Here is a 3,706-nt window from a genome sequence, read left to right as displayed (position 1 = left end):
GCCACTCTTTTTAACCAGTCATTTTTTATGGCCATTTATCTTTTTTACCAGCCAATTTTTAAACTTTTTTTGTAAGCACTTTTTTTAAAGTAAATTTTTTTTTACTGGTCTCTTTTTTTTACCGGCCACCTACCTCCTCCTCCGCCGCCTCTGCCGCCATCACCTCCGCCGCTGCCGCCTCTGCTCCACTTTTGTGATGGTCAATTATATTATTTTATTGACCAATTTTTTTTTGACTGGTCTTTCTCTTTTCTTGTGGTCACTTTTTTTTAATGGCCATTCTTTTTTAACCGGTCACTTTTTTTGATGGCCACATCTTTTTTACTGGTCTTTTTTATGGGCCAAATCTTTTTTGGTCAGCCACTTCTTTTTAATGGCCACTCTTTTTTAACCAGTCACTTCTTTTTGATGGCCACATCTTTTTTAATAGACACTTTTTTTACCGGTTATTTTTTTTGATGACCACTTATCTTTTTTACTGGCCAAATTTTTTTGACTGCTCTTTTTTATGACCCAATTCTTTTTGGTCGGCCACTTTTTTTCAATGGCCACTCTTTTTTGAACCAGTCAATTTTTTTATGGCCATTTATCTTTTTTACCAGCCAATTTTTAAACTTTTTTTATGACCACTTTTTTTACAAGTCAATTTTTTTTTTACTGGTCTCTTTTTTTTACCGGCAAACCTACGTCCTCCTCCTCCGCATCCTCCACCACCTCACTTTTTGTGATGGCCAATTATTTTTTTACTGACCAATTTTTTTTGACTTTTTTCTATTTTAATTGCCACTCATTTTTTAACTAGTAATTTTTTTTGATGGCCACATTCTTAAACTCACCACATTTTTTTGACTGGTCTTTCTTTTTTTACCGGCCAATTTTTTTCACTTTTTTTATGACCACTTTTTTTTTTACCAGTCAACTTTTTTCTTTAATGGCCACTCTTTTTAACCAGTCATTTTTATGGCCATTTATCTTTTTTACCAGCCAATTTTTAAAACTTTTTTTGTAAGCACTTGTTTTTAAAGTAAATTTTTTTTACTGGTCCTCTTTTTTTACCGGCCACCTACCTCCTCCTCCGCCGCCTCTGCCGCCATCACCTCCGCCGCTGCCGGCCTCTGCTCCACTTTTGTGATGGTCAATTATATTTTTAATTGACCATTTTTTTCGACTGGTCTTTCTCTTTTCACGGTCCAATTTCTTGTGGTCACTTTTTTTTAATGGCCATTCTTTTTTAACCGGTCACTTTTTTTGATGGCCACAATCTTTTTACTGGTCTTTTTTATGGGCCAAATCTTTTTTGGTCAGCCACTTCTTTTAATGGCCACTCTTTTTTAACCAGTCCCGTCTTTTTGATGGCCACATCTTTTTTATAGACACTTTTTTTACCGGTTATTTTTTTGATGACCACTTATCTTTTTTACTGGCCAAATTTTTTTGACTGCTCTTTTTTTATGACCCAATTCTTTTTTGGTCGGCCACTTTTTTTAATGGCCACTCTTTTTTGAACCAGTCAATTTTTTTATGGCCATTTATCTTTTTTTACCAGCCAATTTTTAAACTTTTTTTATGACCACTTTTTTTTACAAGTCAATTTTTTTTACTGGTCTCTTTTTTTTTACCGGCAACCTACGTCCTCCTCCTCCGCATCTCCACCACCTCACTTTTTGTGATGGCCAATTATTTTTTTTACTGACCAATTTTTTGTTGACTTTTTTTCTATTTTCATTGCCACTCATTTTTTAACTAGTAATTTTTTGATGGCCACATTCTTAAACTCACCACATTTTTTTGACTGGTCTTTCTTTTTTTACCGGCCAATTTTTTTCACTTTTTTTTATGACCACTTTTTCTTTTTACCAGTCAATTTTTCTTTAATGGCCACTCTTTTTTAACCAGTCATTTTTTATGGCCATTTATCTTTTTTACCAGCCAATTTTTAAACTTTTTTGTGAGCACTTTTTTTTAAAGTAATTTTTTTTTTACTGGTCTCTTTTTTTTACCGGCCACCTACCTCCTCCTCCGCCGACTCTGCCGCCATCACCTCCGCCGCTGCCGCCTCTGCTCCACTTTTGTGATGGTCAATTATATTATTTATTGACCAATTTTTTTGACTGGTCTTTCTCTGTTTTCTTGTGGTCACTTTTTTTTAATGGCCATTTCTTTTTTAACCGTCACTTTTTTTGGATGGCCAATCTTTTTACTGGTCGTTTTTAGGGGCCAAATCTTTTTGTCAGCCACTTCTTTTTTAATGGCCACTCTTTTTTAACCAGTCCTTCTTTTTGATGGCCACATCTTTTTTAATAGACAACTTTTTTTACCGGTTATTTTTTTTGATGACCACTTATCTTTTTTACTGGCCAATTTTTTTTGACTGCTCTTTTTTATGACCCAATTCTTTTTGGTCGGCCACTTTTTTTAATGGCCAATCGTTTTTGAACCAGTCAATTTTTTTATGGCCATTAATCGTTTTTACCAGCCAATTTTTTAAACTTTTTTTATGACCACTTTTTTTTACAAGTCAATTTTTTTTTTACTGGTCTCTTTTTTTTTAACCGGCAACCTACGTCCTCCTCCCCGCATCCTCCACCACCTCACTTTTTGTGATGGCCAATTATTTTTTTACTGACCAATTTTTGTTGACTTTTTTTCTATTTTTATTGCCACTCATTTTTAACTAGTAATTTTTTTGATGGCCACATTCTTAAACTCACCACATTTTTTTGACTGGTCTTTCTTTTTTACCGGCCAATTTTTTTCACTTTTTTTATGACCACTTTTTTTTTACCAGTCAACTTTTTCTTTAATGGCCACTCTTTTTAACCAGTCATTTTTTATGGCCATTTATCTTTTTACCAGCCAATTTTTAAACTTTTTTGTAAGCACTTTTTTTAAAGTAAATTTTTTTTTACTGGTCTCTTTTTTTTACCGGCCACCTACCTCCTCCTCCGCCGCCTCTGCCGCCATCACCTCCGCCGCTGCCGCCTCTGCTCCACTTTTGTGATGGTCAATTATATTATTTATTGACCAATTTTTTTTGACTGGTCTTACTGCATTTCTTGTGGTCACTTTTTTTAATGGCCATTCTTTTTTAAACCGGTCACTTTTTTTGATGGCCACATCTTTTTTACTGGTCTTTTTTTATGGGCCAAATCTTTTTTGGTCAGCCACTTTTTTTTAATGGCCACTCTTTTTTAACCAGTCACTTCTTTTTGATGGCCACATCTTTTTTAATGGCCACTTTTTTTACCGGTTATTTTTTTTGATGACCACTTATCTTTTTTACTGGCCAATTTTTTTGACTGCTCTTTTTTTATGACCCAATTCTTTTTGGTCGGCCACTTTTTTTCAATGGCCACTCTTTTTTGAACCAGTCAATTTTTTTATGGCCATTCATCTTTTTTACCAGCCAATTTTTAACTTTTTTTATGACCACTTTTATTTACAAGTCAATTTTTTTTTACTGGTCTCTTTTTTTTACCGGCAACCTACGTCCTCCTCCTCCGCATCCTCCACCACCTCACTTTTGTGATGGCCAATTATTTTTTTTACTGACCAATTTTTTTTGACTTTTTTCTATTTCAATTGCCACTCATTTTTAACTAGTAATTTTTTTTGATGGCCACATTCTTAAACTCACCACATTTTTTTGACTGGTCTTTCTTTTTTACCGGCCAATTTTTTTCACTTTTTTTTATGACCACTTTTT

This window comes from Lethenteron reissneri, chromosome 12 (genome assembly GCF_015708825.2).
Source record: "Lethenteron reissneri isolate LAM-NWPU_2019-01 chromosome 12, ASM1570882v1, whole genome shotgun sequence".
NCBI classification, from domain to species: domain Eukaryota; kingdom Metazoa; phylum Chordata; class Hyperoartia; order Petromyzontiformes; family Petromyzontidae; genus Lethenteron; species Lethenteron reissneri.
This window is presented reverse-complemented; position numbering follows the sequence as displayed.